General features: G+C 39.8%; 1 long non-coding RNA gene across 1 annotated transcript in view; it reads right to left on the reverse strand.

Annotated features, from left to right (window-relative positions):
* The window catches only part of LOC307131689, a 97,683-nt gene that overhangs the window by 39,511 nt on the left and 41,033 nt on the right, over positions 1 to 17,139 (reverse strand). The window lies entirely within an intron of this gene.

Genomic DNA, 17,139 nt, shown 5'->3' on the forward strand with positions numbered 1-17,139 from the left:
TTTTTGTTTTGAATTGGTTCATTTTTAACAACACACGTTTGGTTAAGTAATACACAGGCTCAGGTTACGTATATTATGAATATAGGGATGGTAAAAGGTTGTTTTAGGTGAGACTATACTCAAAACATACCATCAAGTGTCTTTTTGTCTCGTTTCCAGTCCAAACATCTAACAATTCATAAAACATGAAGCCTTTACTAGATGAGTACAAATTTTTGTCTTGTTTTGGGGGTTGTTAGCTCAAAATTAAGTGAGTTTCTACTTAAAATAAGCAAAATAATCTCAATTCAAACTAGGGATGCACCAAATCCAGATTTTCGGGGTTCGGCCGAATACCGAATCAACTGGTTAAGAGTCTGTCGAAACCGAATACCGAATCCTACTCCCGTCCTCAGTCCATTATCACAGTGTTACGGCGGCGTCATTACGTTCGACCTGCTTACCACGTTGGCAGATTATTTAGATTAAGCAAAAACTCACTTCATTCTGAAGTATTTTTTCCCAAACAAGACAATAACTTCTTAATGCAAGAATTTTTCGATATTTGGACTGGAAGCAAGACAAAAACACAACACTTTTTGCAGTGTAGGAAATAGTAAGGACACCAATGTTTGGACAATCAGCATCCCCGACCTGAACTATCCATGTTATAAATCCTCTGCAACTACGAACACGACTCTCTAAAGCCTTCCTAAGCAGAAGAGTTGATTGTGGAAAGCACCAGGCCGTTGGTCTGGGAACTGTGTCAGGACAGGAACAAAAGATGACTTCAGAGAGCAGGAATCCAAAGTATGTGAACGAGACAAACTCAGACACATTCTCATTTAGGGAGCATTAATGCACACCTACTGTAGATCTGAGACACCTGCGGAGGAAACTGTGGCCTGAGCCTCTTATTGAACACTAGCGTGGCGTCAGCCGGGAAAAACCCTGAACCCCACACACCCACAATGCACTACATCTCTCTGAGGCAAACGCAAGGTGACAGCTCACTCTGCCTGATATTGATACTGCCCATGAGTAAGGACAATAGATATTAAGCCCAAACAGTGGGACAGTGGCGTTTATAGCCCCCGTTTGTCTGTCTCCGATGGGGCAGTGTATCTCACAGTGTTTCGCTATACAGAAAACAGTGGTTTGTGGGTTACATTGAGATTTTCCTTTGTTTAAGCCCATTAATTATAAAATGCTTATCAGGACAGAGCTGTTACAAACTAGTTTTTTCATGAAATGGGAGGATGGGCTCCCCCAATATGTAACTGAGAAGTACACTTTTAAAAAGGAGCACTTATTACAGAAATAACATACTTAAGTGCAAACTGAATGTGATATGTGAATTTGCAAGCAAGTACATTGGAAATATATTAACTTTAAATGTAATAACGAACTACAGTCCAAATTATAATCAAGAACTATGAATGTGCTTTAGTATGCGAGTCAATACACTTTAAAGTAACTTTAAAAAGTTTGTCCTGAAAGTTGATGTGTCAAAAGCAGGAAAAATGGGCAAGCGTAAGGATTTGAGCGAGTTTGACAAGGGCCAAATTGTGATGGCTAGAAGACTGGGTCAGAGCATCTCCTAAACTGCAGCTCTTGTGAAGTGTTCCCGGTCTGCAGTGGTCAGGAGGCAGGCGGAGGCAGTGTGATGCTTTGGGCAATGTTCTGCTGGGGAACCTTGGGTTTCACAGCGACATGGTGTTTGCGCCCAACCAGAGGGAAACCGTTAACATGGGCCCTGAAATGAAAAGGTGTCTGAAACGGATCTGAGAACAAGACATTCATTAACCACTGGTTAGCAGTCAGAAAGCTTCATCAGACTCAACAGGACAGAAGACGCGCTCCGCGGTGGCGTGACTGTGTGTTACTTCTTTTTTTTGTATGTGTTTTTGTTGACACCTGTGTGGACTGAGGGGTCAGGAGAGACAATGGGCCATGTGTGAACGCTCTGAGAGACAACCACACGGGGTAGAAACGCTCCGGCAGAACAGGGAAACGAGTGTGCGCGCGGCCGGTGTGGTGAACCCACAATGGGATCCAGAACCCGTCTTCCACCTTTATTGTGTGTGTCGGTTCACCACAACCCCAGTTTTCCTTCTCTGAGACAGACAATCACAGTCATTGTGCTGTTTACGAACACCCTACAGGCACCAGAACTGCCTTCTGCGTGTGTGTCATCTCATTCGGAGCAGTACGCAAAAAGGAGAAGACTTCGATTTCCCAGCTCATTGGTGTGCATTTAAAAAAAGACTCTACTTTCTGTGCTTGTGTTGTGGGGCAGATTCCTGATTTATCGCTCATTGTTGTGTGTGCGTCTGCGGAGGGGGCCGGGCCAACACATGCCCGCGGACCACTGCGCAGTCATGTCCTCACCCGCAGGAGCCTATCATTACAGCCGTCACGCTGCCATCTCCGCACCAATCCCACAAGCCCCGACAGAGACCAACACACACCTGGAGGCCCAAACATCCTGTTCCCAGCCCGGCCGCACACAAACATGGCAACCCATTCACAGGCTGTTATTCAAGCCCTCTCTCCTGGCAAACCACAAATGTTTTTCTGCTTTTCAATTTCTTTTCATTGTTATTGTGCTTCATGTCTGTGCAGTGCCACGGTTCGAGGGCTTTCGGTGCCAGCAACCACAGGTGCTGCTCCCGTGGGCGAGAGAGAGAGAGAGAGAGAGAGAGAGAGAGAGAGAGAGAGAGAGAGAGAGAGAGAGAGAGAGAGAGAGAGAGAGAGAGAGAGAGAGAGAGAGAGAGAGAGAGAGAGAGAGAGAGCGAGAGAGCATTGACACTGCCTTGTGTAAACATTTAACGCCTAAAGACTTCAGAACACAATCAGAATCTTCCTGTATTATTCATTGCACTTGACAGATTTACAGCTTTTCATCTGAAGACAAACATGCTCGTTGTGGGTGTCTCATGACTACACCCAGCGTAGCTGCACATCCATCTAAGTTTGTCTAGCCTGCAACAATTCGTTCAAGAGCAAGGCTTGGAATGTGTGAGTGTTTCCTTGTTTTCAGAACGGAGCGCTTCACACACAGCACTGGGACAAAAGCATGTGGCCCTTCAAACCGATGGCTTTTCTAGTCATGTCTAAGGACAAATCTTAATGGTATACCATGTGATGACACGCTCTGTGCTTTCAGCTGCTTTCATTTCCAGCATGACGATGTGCACAAAACCGTCAGTATGTCAAGTCACCTTTCTTAATAAAGCGTTTTTACAGTACAGAACATTTCAAAGCATTTACAGTGATTTAAATGGGATAGTTCACCCAAAAATGAAAATTACCCCATGATTTACTCACCCTCAAGCCATCCTACATTGTAAAAAATGTCAGTAAAAATAGGGCACAATGTAGTGTCTAAATATGAAGGAATTTAGCGTATTGTTTTTTTTCCAGTGTTTTACCAGTATTTTGAATTACACATTGCATTATTTTGTGAATTATTTTATTATTTAAAAATTTCTGTAAAATTACTGGATAATGTCCTGGCAGAAAATTACCAGTACATTTTCCATTTTTATTTTTTACAGTATATGAATGACATTCTTCTTTCAGACGAACACAATCAGAGTTATATTAAAAATGTCCTGGCTCTTCCAAGATTTATAATGGCAGTAATTGTTGGTTCGTAAAAATCATAAAAGTGCATCTATCATCATAAAAGTGCATCTATCCGTTAAAAAAGTGCATCTATCCATCAGAAAAGTGCTCCTATCCATCATAAAAGTGCATCTATCCATTAAAAAAGTGCATCTATCCATCATAAAAGTGCATCTATCATCATAAAAGTGCATCTATCCATTAAAAAAGTGCATCTATCCATCATAAAAGTGCATCTAACCATCATAAAAGTGCATCTATCATCATAAAAGTGCATCTATCCATCATAAAAGTGCATCTATCCATCAGAAAAGTGCATCTATCCATCATAAAAGTGCATCCATCCATCATATAACTGCTCCACACGGCTCCGGGGGTTAATAAAGGCCTTCTGAAGTGAATTGATGCGTTTGTGTGAGAAAAATATCCATATTAAAACTTTTATAGACTAAAATAACTAACTCGACTTATGGCAAAGTCGACTTATGGCAAAGCCATAACAATAACTTTATGTGGAAAACAGACTTTTTTCCCCCTCATTTTGGAGGTTGAAAGCCAAGGATATTATAAACTGTCCAGTAACACTTTATTTTCATTGATTGGTAAAAAAAAAAATTATGGACATAGTGTCCGTGACATCACCCGTAGGTTTCTAAAGAGCATTTTTGACGCCTAAAGTGGGCTGAGGAGCCGTCGCCATCGTGGCACCACGTCACTCCTGGATAACCGAAAATGGGCAAAGAAGCGGGGCGTGGGTGGAGCAGACAAACGGCTAGTAGTGATAGCAGTGGCTATCTGTCACTCAAAGTGGCCATGCCCTTAATTATGCAGAAGGCTTAATATAATTTAAACGGATGAGTTATAAAAAACATTCACCCACCTAACAGTTGTCATAAAGGGCAAAATTTGCCTTATAGACCAAAAGCACTTTTAGTACCAGGCTGTAAACATGTTTTTTTCTGCTGTAAAGTTGGGCATTTTAACATGGGGGTCTATGGGACTGACTCCCTTTTGGAGACTGTAGTGGCCAGTCGATTAATTGAGTTTAAGTCACTTCAGTGTTGGATTCAAGGGAGACCGCGGGAGGTTGCTGCTCGTTTATTTTACAGTGTCCTTGTTACACGTTACATGTAGTTACTGTAGTAATGATTATAAATGATGCATAATTACATGCAACTAACCCACAACTAAACCCTAACCCTATAGTAAGTACATGTACTTAATTATTATTACTCAGTACTTAAATGCATAATTTCACTGTAACACGGACACCCTAAAATAAAGTAACCAACTGTTTTATAGTGAATAGAGCCATGTAAAGATTCTTCATGATTCAAACTCTCTGAGATGGTCGTCTAGATTTGGATCAACACGAGGGTGAATTAATCATTCTTGAGTTGATTTCATCTCTCGGGCCGCTCCACATACTCAGAGCTCTGCAGGGCCGTTTTCCAGCTGAGAGGCAACATTTAAACAGTGAGCTTCATGCACAGTCCCACCCTGCTGCGTTCAGCACCATAACACACTTTAACAAGCAAGTCTCCCTTTGATGCAGCCCTGCAAACCATGTGTGCTAACTCCAGAGAAACTGCAACAGGAGCTTCGCCCCACCTGACCTCAGTGTTTAAAACCACCCACACACACACAGACTTGAACTTGTCTAAATCCTCTTAGAAACAAGTCCGATCTTGGGTCATTTTTGAACTTTCGTGTCACAATGGGTGTTGTGAAGCAGATTATGAGGGGGCAGAACTTCACCCACGTGGATTCTGGGATGCAGGGCTTCTGCCATCATGGCCCCGTTACACAGTAACTACTATGTGCAATAGGTTGTGTCAGAGATGAGCTTTCACACTTGTTTTGGTTTCTTGGGGGCAGATTTACTAACACTTTCTAGTGCAAACCCTCGTTTGGTGTTATAAACTACTGTCAGGATTTAAAGGCACACAGTGAGAAATTAGCACTTTAAAGGCGTGGACAAGGTTATTTCTGCGGCTGATCTTATTGCATTTGTAGGAGTTACCATTTCAGACGCAGTATTTATGTGAGGAGAGTGTTTCAATTAATCACGAGGTGATTTACTAAGGTTTGCACTTGTCAATTTACTGGAGTTTGCCCATTATCATCGATTTAGATCGATACACGATTAAATTCACACGATACGATGTATCGATTGCTAGGTGTGCATCAGTCGGCTTGTTTTACACGCTGAACACACTTCATTGTGTCCACAGCTGTTCGTTCACTAGAGAAATCAACTCTTTCACTAAATATATGCACTATATTAGCCTATATATTCATTATATTCTACTGAACCTGTTACTGACATCTGGATTATTAACATGTGTTTAAAGGTCCCGTTTTTCTTGTTTTTTTTTAAGCTTTGATTGTTTACAGTGTGCAATATAACGTGTTCATGTTTCACGTGTAAAAAAACACAGTATTTTTCACACAATTTACTTATCTGTATACCGCTGTTTTCACTGTCCTCAAAACGGCTTGAAAGATTTCCTTGTTCTATGAAGTCCCTCCTTCAGAAACACGTAACGATTTCTGATTGTGCCAGCGGTTCCCGTGTTGTGATTCGACAGCAGCTTAGCGCACGTTGCCCGTAGAGGTCACGCCTCTTACCATAACGGGGAGATGAACGCGCTCAAACTACAGCCCCTGAAGGCCAAACAAAGGTGATTTGACTCCGGGATGAAAATAACAGCGTCTGGACGACATGGCGACAAACGCAACACTTCCTCTTCTCCACGTGGGAGCAACAAGACCACGCCCCCTTTTTCGTGTATTCTTGTGGGTGGAGGTTAGTCGACAAACTGTTCTACTGACGTAATTAAAGCAGGAAGTACCAGGATGTAGTCCAAACCAGCCGTTCGCTGTAGGCTTTGAGAGGGAAACTGTTAAATAAAATATCTCGCTTGGCATTGAACTTTGAGCTTTATAAATTTACAGGTATTATTTATGCTCTAACAGCAACATTACACACTAACTAAAGTTTGAAAAATGGGATCACGAAGAACAGGACCTTTAAATCTGTCATGAAAATGACAGACACTGTGTATAAATGATTACATTTCAAAGAATTGGAGTAAAAACATAATTTTATAATTAGATTTAGAATTTAATGCAAAAACTGCTTTATGTGAAGTTGACATGTTTGCATTCAATGTGTTATTTGAGAGTTTCATATCTAAACATGAATTGCAGCTGAATTTAGGCTAATAGTTTGGGCTCTGTTGTTAACCTTTAATATTATAGAAATGTGTGAGTAAGGGCTCCCTATATTTTACAGCATTATCTTTAAGAAACCTCTAGTTATAATTGAATTGATTTAAGGACAGACACAATTTGTTCAGGAAACCGCTGTTTAATAAAAATAAATAAAAAGCAATTTTGTAAAACTGCTGTACCGGACAGTGACTTTAAAACTGAGGCATGCATTAATCACCAACACCTGCATTCTCGTTTAAACAGTGTTGGTGGAATATAAAGAAGTAATAATACTTTGTTACAGTACTTGAGTATTGTTTGGGAAAATCTGTGAAATACAGAGGAAGCACATCAACGGTCGAGCAGGAGTTTTCACTGCATTCGTGCTAGTACAAAACGAGCGGTGTGTCAGTGCGTCGAGTGTTAGTTGCGGTTGTCATCAGTGACGTGAGGAAACAGTGGCGCTGTGACAGCTGGGTCACACAAATGCTCCTCTCAATCACTTTTCCTGCTATCGGTTCCAGCAGAAATCCAAAACAACTCGTGATATACATCCATTGATGTACAGCTGCAATGTTGAGCTATTAATTGTGGTGGATTAGAACACCAAACGCATTGCATTTATTAAAAAATAAAGGCCAAATCCTCATGTGGCATCCTATTGCTGATCCAATTATTTATTTACTGACCTATACAATCCCAGGACCGACTACAACAGAGGAATGAGTGTGCATTTGTGCACTTGAATTGGAAATTATGTCTCCCATAAATCACTGTATGGAAAGGAATATTTTTATGGTTATGGTGATTTTTTTATAATTTTTTTTAGGCTTGATATCATCATCAGTCACCATTAATCATCCTTGCATTAAAAAGACAGACAAGAACGTTCTCCAGAATCTCTCAGTTTGTGTTCTACAGAAGAGAGAAAGGCATAAAGGTTTGGGACAAGGTGAGGGTTTGAAAGAATTATGGTTTTTTTGGGGGGGTGGGGGGGGGGGGCTATTGTGATGTATATCCAAGTGAAATGGCTTCTTGAACAAGGAAAATATGTACTATGGGTCTTGATTGTGTCCATTGGGAATTGACTGGATAAATGTTGTGAGACCTTGAGAGACAGGTTGCTTGAAGAGGAGGGATTGAAAATCATCAGGAGCCGTTACACCAGCTGTGTGTAAATTACAACTTAGCCTAGTTTTGACAAAAAAAATAGTAAAGCGAGGAACACACCCAACCGACGCCGACCAACTAGTAGCAACGAAAGCAGACTGCAGAGTTGCCTCACGTTGGCAGTGTCTGGGTCCAAAGTTGCCCTGACACACCAAGCAGACGCTCGACATCCGACGGCCAAGTAGCACGTCTGTTCTGCACCTGCATAAGAGTAATAGCTTTCCGTACCAGCTGGTGGCAGTAGTCTGTTTTCATTATTCAAAGCGGGAAACCGGAAGAAATACCCTGTATACCCTATATAAACAAAGCGCACCTCAAAATCTCGCTCACCACAGACGGTCACTTCTGGGTTTTTTTTCTCGTGCACTGGTTCGCTAGCAGAACAGCAGAACGATCAGATGGCCCGACTGACCGACAAGCGCCGACGCCGATTCAACATGTCAAATCGGCTGAAAAATAGCCAACGGGGACCAACGTTAGCCGACGGTGTGGAACACCGAGAACGAAATGCACGAAAACTGCACGACGGCTGTGTGGTGTGTTTAAAATATTTTTGCATCGCACCCAAGCCTGCCGCACTCGTGTTGAAAACTGAAGCCGACACATCTCGATCGCCCCCAGGTGGTTGGTCGCAGTATAGGTCCTAACCCCCGCCCCTCTGTGTATTCTAATGGACGCAAACTAAACAATCAAAAAGATGGTTTCTGTCATTTTAGGCAGTTTTTAATCAAGATTTAATTTAAAGTGTTTGTTTTTTAAATAAGTTTGGGTTTAGTTAGTTATTTGATGCTATAAAAACATGGGGCGTGAGACGTCATGATTGACACCTGAGATTGACGGTTTCTCTGAGTAAAGTCGTCACTGAGGCACCAACAGACTTTTTTCTGGATTTTCGGGAGGAGATTGGAGCTTTAGCTTTAATTTCTACATTTCCATAATTGTTTATTTCACACCGACATGAGGAGCATCTGCAAGAGTGTGGGCGGCCTTTTGATATCGCAGCTCTACTTCGTGCCCTCTACTGTGCAGACTCCGGTCCCAAATCTGCGCAAGATGTCAGATCCATATTCTGACCTCCAGCGGCTTCACTTTTCTTCAGTGGAAGGTAGTGAAGACTCGCCATCCATATTTTTTATGGTCTTTGGTTGCACCATTAAACTTAGCTGAAATGCAACTCTACGTATAAACTAAATATTTACGGACACCTCCGATCAGGAGTAATGGTTGGAATAAAATAGCACAGACTGAACTGAATCAATAACCTCTCAATCTCTCAGCTTCAGTGTCTATTTATAGTGTAGTGGGCGGGACTCTTCAGATTCATTTAAATGGACAGAAGATGTGATGAGAAGGTGAAGTCAGCGGTGATGTCATTAAAATCTGTGATTCATTTTAACAGAAGTGAGAGACTGTAAGTTTTGAATGCTTATATCTCCTAAATGCGAATTTTGTCATTGTTTTGGAAAACACCAGTTTATTTCTAACCTTAAGGCAAACATAGTCATACTAAAAGCTAAAAAACTTTCATGGGGTCTTTAAGTGTGAGTACAGATCTGGCTTCTGCAAATCACTAAACCTGTATGCTTTATTAGTGTTCCCTGAGTTTGGCCTTTTAATATCACTAATTAAGCCACATTAACGTTTTTTTGGGAAACGCTTAAAGGGTTAGTTCACCCAAAAATGAAAATAATGCCATTTATTACTCACCCTCATGCCGTTCCACACCCGTAAGACCTCCGTTCATCTTCGGAACACAAATTAAGATATTTTTGTTGAAATCTGAAGGCTCAGTGAGGCCTCCATAGGGAGCAAAGCAATTTACACTCTCAAGATCCATTAATGTACTAAAAACATATTTAAATCAGTCCATGTGAGTACAGTGGTTTAATATTAATATTATAAAACGATTATTATTTTTGGTGCGCCAAAAAAAACAAAATAATGACTTGTATAGTGATAACCGATTTCAAAACACTGCTTCATGAAGCTTCAGAGCGCATCGAATCAGTGAGTCGTGGTTCGGAGCACCAAAGTCACGTGATTTCAGCAGTTTGGCGGTTTGACATGCGATCCAAATCATGATTCGACTCGCTGATTCGATACACTCCGAAGACACTTTATTGAATCAACGCTTTATTAATACGCATTATAGTATGCAAAGTTAAGCGTTTTTCATGGTAAACGTTCTAGAATATCACGTGACTTCACAAAAAAAGGTCCAATGGTGCAGTTATTATGTCACATGGTAACACTTTTTATACCATTAGCGCTTTCAAGACATTGCGCAGTATTACTATGGCACAGTACTTCTACAGTAGAATAGTTATTTGCCTACTGTTGGAAACAGACTTTGGGCCTGAAATGTTGCCTCGGTAGGCATCTCTTGTCTGGAACAGAGCTAATATCAGCTTTTAAACAGCTACCCAGCACTTGGGGATTTTTGTGACGGGTAAGGAGAACAATTTTGAAGGGCTACGAACAGCCTTTAGGGCAGAAGCACTCTCAATATACAATGGCCTGGCTGTCTTTCCCATACAGTACGGCAGTGATGAGTACAGTAATCCACGGCGGGACATGCCTCCTGCGGTAGGAGCCGGTGACTGTTACGAGAGGAATGCCGAGGTGTCTCCCATGGAAGAATCAGAGGAACGCTAGGATGCAGCGGGGGTAAGACATGATCAAACAGAGAGCACAGGTACGCCAGCGCTTCTCCCGCCCGCTGTGTAAAGATAAAAGCAGCCTTGTCTTTACAGATAATCCCTGCACATTTACTCAAAGTGTCTCCATTAAAAGCTTTCCACCTCCCTCCCATCAACACACCATAAGCTATGAAACACATCTGTGTGTGAACAAGACACCTGATCTGCTAACAAGAGGCTTTCAGACGAGAGACAGAGGTGTTGTTTGGTCCCTCATCACCGTCCACTGCTGAGCAGACAAAAAAAGGATGTGGATCCCATCAGCAAAATACTCAAGAAACTCCATTCCGAGTCAGAATCACAGCTTCTCATAATGCCTGTTAACACATATCCAGTCATAGTGAGCATGCTTTAATCTCACACGTCCATCACTGCAACTAGTATGCAAGTTCTGCTGAAGAAATAAATAACAGAGCGAGGCCACAGGTCAGACTGGTTTCAAGCATCTCACCGTAGAAAAGAGTGCGCCTGGATGCACACAGACCTGTCACACTCACTCAGCGGCTGCACCCGACTTCAGTCGCTTTTATTCTTGCCTATCATATGAATAAAGTATTGGCATCATTTTATAGGGTTAGTTCGCCTAAAAATTGAAATTACCCCATGATTTACTCTCCGAGGTGTGTATGACATTCTTCTTTCAGATGAACACAATCAGAGTTATATTAAAAATGCCCTGGCTCTGGTGAGTAAATCATGGGGTAATTTTCATTTTTGGGTGAACTATCCCTTTTAAGTCCGCATGAAACAGAAGTTGCAATGGTCTCTATGACGTTTGTGAAGCCAAGTGAAACTTGGCCTATCGACCAAGAAAAAATGTCGGCTGATTGGATTTATTGGATGGTTGTGGTTTGCTATTAGTGGATCTCATGAGTGACATGTTGCCCAGCCCTTGCGGCAGTAAACACGTCATCAGAGAACTTATTTTGATGAAAGATTATAAGGGCACATTAATTAAATAATAATAAAACATTAAAGCTGCAAGCAGCGATGAAAGAGCCCTCACACCTGTGTTGTAGGTGGCGCTATCGAGCCATTTCGAGCCACACCTAATTCTGAAACCCATTTCAGACGTGAATGTTCACCACTTCTGACACGTGTGCAAAGCTTCATGGGTGCAAAACCCATGAAGCTTTGCACCCTCAAAAATATGATTAATTTCTGAGAAGAATAATAGACTGAGCAATTTCAATAGGGTCCTCACACCATCGGTGCTCGGGCCCTAAAAATGAATATTGTACACTGCTAAATCATTTATAATAAATATTGCAATATTAATTGAAAATATAGGAATTGCTGATATTGATTTTTAAAAAAGTCCTATGAATGGCCAGATCAATGAGCAGCTGTAGGCAGTAACCTCTCAGTGTACCTCACACACACACACACACACACACACACACACACACACACACACACACACACACACACACACACACACACACACACACACACACACACACACACACACACGTGTAATCTCTCTTCAGTCTCCTGTGATTTGAATTAACCTCATGAGCTGTTTGCTAATGCTAATCCCTCAGTTTTGTCACATTACTATGAAATGCGGTTTGTGATAAGATAAGCATTTTTTTTTTAAACTGATGTGACAAATGTGACCCTGGAGCACAAAAACCAGTCATGCGGGTATATTTGTGGCAATAGCCAACAATACATTGTATGGGTCAAAATTATCCATTTTTCTTTTATGCGAAAAATCATTAGGATATTAAGATCATGTTCCATTAAGATATTTTGTACATTTCCTACCGTAAATAAATAAAAATGTATTATTAATAGTAATATGCATTGCTAAGGACTTCATTTGGACAACTTTAAAGGAGATTTTTCTCAATATTTAGATCTTTTTGCACCCTCAGATTCCAGATTTGCCAAATATTGTCCTATCCTAATAAACCATACATCAATGGAAAGATTATTTATTCATCTCAAATTAAAAAAATTGACCCTGATGACTGGTTTTGTTGTCCAGGGTCACAAATCTTTAAAAAAAGACTATGGTATGGACTGGTTTAAGATAGCTAGGTAGATTAAAGTGTAAACATGTGTGTGTTTGGAGACAAAGAACATCCGGTCCTGTTTCGGCTTTAAGCATTCTAGGCATTTGCAATGTTTCAACTGTTTCACCTGCAACAGGCGTCAAAACAGAAAGGGCCTTCACCCGCCCCCTGACACACAAAGCAAACATAAGGTACATAAGTAACTAACATGACCTTCAGTTAAACGGGAACAAAAACATACTTCACTCTCATGAACATACAGTTTACACTGAGCGTTGCTCTGCAACTGATGCTTATGAAGTAATTCGGGCTGTTCAACATGCTATCCATTCTTGCCCATCTATTCAAAACAAGGGGCCCTATTTTAATGGTCGGCGTGCCTGGCGCATGGTCCAAAAGGGTTGTGCCTAGTCTCTTAATGAGTCATTGGTGTGTTTTGGGCGTAATGTGCAATAAACCAATCAGAGTCTCATCTCCCATTCCCTTTAACCTGTTAAACTGCAACCCCACTTTGGGGCTCACAGCTGAAAACGACCTACCTGAATTAAAACAATTATAGCTCCTGAGAACAGTGTGCTACAGGCACAATTAAGGTATCTTTGGAAAGAAGACACTTGGGACTCTACTAAAAAGCAATCAGAGTTGATATTTCTCAAACAGATAAAAAATTATAATAGTTGAAATGCCTCAAAAATTATTTGCACTACACAGAATGTTGTATTATTTCATGTAAAAATATATGAAAATAGACCTGGAGGAATCCAGTTCAGTTATGGATTGAAAGCCACACGACTTATCAGTTTATATTTCAAGTTTGAGGAAGATATAATGAAAAATGTGGTTCCTGCAAGCTTTTTTCCAAGACTATGTCTGTTCCATTTCTCCCTCCGCCTGCTTGAGGCACATCCCCAGAAATGACATCTCCCAACTAAAACAATTGCAGTTGCTAAACAATTTGCACTACATGCACAATTTAGACATCTTTAAAAAGAAGACACTTTACAGTTTATTACCCAAACATTAAAGTAGAAAAAAACTTAGAAAGACAAACAGTTATAGAAGTTGAAGTGTCTTGAAGATGATTTGTGCTACAATGAACACTTTATTATTTGATGTAAAAATATATGAAAATAAGCCTGGAGGAATCCAGTTAGTTAATGAATTGAAAGGCAAAAGTCTCATCAGTTTATATTTAAAATTTGACGAAGATATCATGAAAAATGGGGTTCCTGCATGCTTTTTTCTAAGAATATGTCCAGGTGCCAAGAAACCTACAGGAGACTTGATAACCTAATGTTATGAAGTGTACTGCAAGCTGTTTTAGCCATCATATATGATGCTTGAATGCTTTTTCAACTATAAAATAATAGGCAGAACCATAAGACTTTGTATTAGTGATTTATTTGTACAACAGAACTTATAAAAATATAATAAAAATGAAATATTAATAAAAAAGAGCTAAACTTCTTTGCAACTGAAAATACAACAAGTAATATAAGTATAATAACTATAAATATAACTAGTAATATAAATAACAATATAATATAAATATATAGCTATAAAAACACACACAATTTGCAAATGTAAAAAAAAAAAACATTTACTGGCCTTTTACTGGCGGATTCAGGTCTACAACAGCAAGTGCAGATCTTGAAGAATCTGAAAGCGTTCTTCTCTTTTCTGCTGGTTGGCTGGTGCTTGGATGCCATAGCTCATCTGAAGACTCAACCTGATGCCTGTAGAATGGCAAGGAAAGGAATGAGAATTAGCACTGCATGTCCTATTTCTGTATAGTTTGCCCATTCAATCAACAATCACACTGTCATCATTCACTCTAATTACAGGCCATCCCATGAACAATGAAACTGATGGGCAGTCGGTTAGACAGCATTCATATTGACGGCGGCCCATACATTCTCACACAGCCCAAGCATCAATCTAACGGCCGGCTATACAGTGAGCATTCATATTGACGGCGGCCCATACATTCGCACACAGTCCTACAATCAATATAATGGCCGGTGAAACAGTGAGCATTCAACAATCACACAGATGGTCGGCCGTCCAGAACTTTTCTTTTTTCGTCAATTTGTTTTTGTAGCACAGGGGAAAAAAATGCATTTTATATATTATATATATATATTTTTTTTTTTTCTGTGTGTGCTAGAAAAAATGCTAAATATCAGTATATGTATAATCTATACTGGTATATTGTAATTTTTCTAGCACACAGGAAAAACATAAAATAAATACAGTCTCAATATATATATATATATATATATATATATATATATATATATATATATATATATATATATATATATATATATATATATATATATAAACAATTACATGTGTTATATATATATATATGTTTTATTTACACACACATGGGGAAAAATTATATATACTTTTTCCCCATGTGTGCTAGGAAAAATGCAAAATATCAGCATATGTATAATGCATACTGGTATATTGTAATTTTTCTAGCACACAGGAAAAACATAAAATAAATACAGTCTCAATATATATATATATATATATATATATATATATATATATATATATATATATATATATATAAACAATTACATGTGTTATATATATATATATATGTTTTATTTACACACACATGGGGAAAAATTATATACTTTTTCCCCATGTGTGCTAGGAAAAATGCAAAATATCAGCATATGTATAATGCATACTGGTATATTGCATTTTTTCTAGCACACAGAAACAATAAAATACATACATTCTCACACACATTCTCAATATACATAAACAACTACACATAGCAACTCACCGGTATATTATTGGATCAGCTCCGTCAACAAGCATATCACCGTCATCGCTGTCTTCACTCTCCTCAATGTTTTCCACATCGCTGCTTCGAGTGAGCTCAAATAAAACATCCTCAGCACAATAAAAACTTATTTTGACGATCCATTGGATAATAAATTCCGTCCAGTTAGTAAGATTAGCAAACAGTTACTACAAAGAGACCTCTGTTTGTTTACTAGCGCGTTAGCTTTTAGCTGTCAGATGGGGGGTGTCAGGCTCGCAGCATCTCGTCGGAGATAGCGCCACATTGGCACATTCAGATGAATAAATATTCACGCCCATGTGACAAACATACACATGCAAGGTCTCGTTGGAATCGTGTGCTCATTGGCTACATTTTCTGTCAGTCATGACGATTCAATGCTTTTATTGGCTCCAGATAAACAGACATTATCATTGGATGAGCACGTCATGACATCAGATAAAACGATCGCTATGGTTGGATATTTTTGACTATATCGCGGCTATCTTTGCATGTTTTTGAGTGGGGTTAGTTGGATTTTGTTCGTAACATTCTAAGCTTTAAACCCATGCCACTTTATTCTACCGGGAGACTGTTTTTGGTGCATTATTTTATTGCATAACAGTCTAGTATGATACTTCGCTCCGCAGAAATGCAATGTAAACAAAGGATTAACCATCAATATTACACCGTTATTGTTTCGTTGGATTAAAATGCTCTATGGGATGTTATTCAGTGGACCCTCACCTTTCCATTCGTTCTGGAATTGTTTGCAATGGATGCGTGTGTGGCTCGTAATTAGGACACTAAAGGTATGTACTCTGTTTTTATTTATAAAATCGTTGATGTGTATTGCTTACATTGATGCAAAAATACAGCCGTTATAAGCTTTTCAATGAAAAACAGTGGTCTGTCCTCGATGCTTGAGGTTTAGACCTTTAGAATGATATATAGTTTGTCAAGATTAATGATGTTTTTTTACGTTAAATCTATTAACAAACATTACACTCGTGCTAAAAATAGCGCTTCAACCCGTGCACGCGCTCATGAAGCTTATCAGGTTAAAAGCCAGTTTTCTCAAAATATCAACGCACCAACAATGCTCCTGAACACGCCTGGTTTTCAGACCAGACGCCCATCGGGGAACAGATGCGCCAGTGCATTTAATATTTAAACAACGTGGAGCTGGACGTGAAAATGAGAACTGCGTCGGGCTGAAACTAGCAAAAAACACTTGCGTCACAATGCCTGCCGTCACATTGCACCGGGTGTATGATAGGGCCCAAGATCATGAGATCGCTGGACAAGGATGAAAACTTTTGCAATGCTCTGTCATAAGAAAAAAATAAAACCAACTTCATCTAAATGTATATTGCATTACCAATTCTTGTTAAATATCTTATCTATTCCTCGTTCCCTTTGCTGGTCATTACGCTGTCCATGGTCCTTAGCCGTGGGGGTCACATTGGACCAAGATTGAAAGCTGTCCATTAAACAGGCCATCTGTGCAAGTCATTTATTGCATTAAATCCCCCAACTTCTACCCTCCATACTTTTCTCTCAAAGAATAAATAAATAAATACACACGCATTTCAAGTGGTGACAGATCAGAATTGCA

Source organism: Gobio gobio (genome assembly GCF_949357685.1).
Source record: "Gobio gobio genome assembly, chromosome: 1".
Taxonomy (NCBI): Eukaryota; Metazoa; Chordata; class Actinopteri; order Cypriniformes; family Gobionidae; genus Gobio; species Gobio gobio.